At 58.6% G+C, this 1,304-nt stretch overlaps 1 protein-coding gene across 4 annotated transcripts in view; it reads right to left on the bottom strand.

Annotated features, from left to right (window-relative positions):
- Window positions 1–1,304, bottom strand: part of MROH2A (maestro heat like repeat family member 2A) — a 72,921-nt gene that overhangs the window by 4,141 nt on the left and 67,476 nt on the right. The window lies entirely within an intron of this gene.

Here is a 1,304-nt window from a genome sequence, read left to right as displayed (position 1 = left end):
AAGAGCGTCCTCTGAGACTGAGCATCACCCTGGTCTTTGCAACTATATGTTCCCTGGAAGAGGATCTGAGCACGGCCACTTGCAGGAGCCCAGTATGGTGCTCAAGGAGTGCACGAGGGCTGCAAGGAATTAAAGGGGGATGCCCTTGCCTCGTCGCAGGGCTGGAAGGGCCCACACACCCTCCGATTCTACAGTGTTGACTATCAGAACTTAGAAGGAGACTTTTCTTTTGTCGAGAGCCTATGACCAGCTGATCCATATACCTGCACCAAGGAGGACCCAGGGCCCTTTCTGCACATCTCTCTGGGGGCGGGAAGGGCTCACTCATTCATCAGAAAAACCCAGAGAGCCTCTCATCTTGACTCACGTTGTCGAAGAAGACCCTGCACTGCTCGGAGATGGTGTCGAAGGAGGACCCCATGTCCCCTTCTCGGAGCTCAGCCAGGATTTTGGTCAGGGCCTCCATGCCCTCGGCCATCACACTGGTGCTCACGGGCCCCCCCAGGGAGCTCAGGCACTTCTCCAGCAAGAGCTTCCGGTACTGCTTCACCTGGAGGGGCACGGGCAGCCTCAGCCTCCACCCTCGCTCCCTGGCTGCCTGCAGCCTGCAGGGGACCCGGGCCCTGGGCCGTCACGGTACCTTTCTGGGGGCGCCCAGAGCCATGTTGCCGAGGGCACGCAGCGAGAGCACACGCAGGGCCTCGTCTTCCTCCTGGCTCGCGCCCTTCTCCAGCATCAACACCGCAGGTCTCAGCAGCTTCTCCTGGTACAGAACCGGGTCACTCATGAGCTGGAAAGGAGAACATTCCACAGCTATCCCCGGTCACTGAGAACAGACACAACGCAGAGAGCGGGAGGGGACGGTCCCAAGTGCCTCAGTGTCCTCTCTGTAAAGGTGATGGTCCTGCACCTGCATCAGGGATGTGGGGGATTCCCTAAGGAAGTGTGGGAGAAGTGCTGGGTGGCGCCTGGAGAGATGCGTGCGCACTCTCGCTTATTTCTTCAGTGAGCGCGTGGGGCAGTGGCCGCAAACAAGGCCTACGCCCACCGTGTCTGCATGGAAACGCACGAGAGGCAAGAACTTCACTCATGGGAGACTCTATTGGCCTAGCAGTCGGAGTGCTAAGCGCTCAGGCCAGTGATGCTCCCTTGAAAATCATGCCAGGCACGTGCTTCCACGTGGCAATTCTCCCAGGAAAAAGGTACTCAGCCAAAAATGGAGGAAGGAGGAAAGGGATTGTGGCATGGCCATTCCCCCGCCCAGGGCGATTTCTCACTTTTCCTCTCTCTCTCTCTCTCTCTCT

The sequence above is a fragment of the Tupaia chinensis genome, unplaced genomic scaffold (genome assembly GCF_000334495.1).
Source record: "Tupaia chinensis unplaced genomic scaffold, TupChi_1.0 Scaffold149383_1, whole genome shotgun sequence".
In the NCBI taxonomy this organism is placed as follows: Eukaryota; Metazoa; Chordata; class Mammalia; order Scandentia; family Tupaiidae; genus Tupaia; species Tupaia belangeri.
Note: the sequence above shows the minus strand (reverse complement) of the source record. Positions and strands in the feature narration are given on the sequence as shown.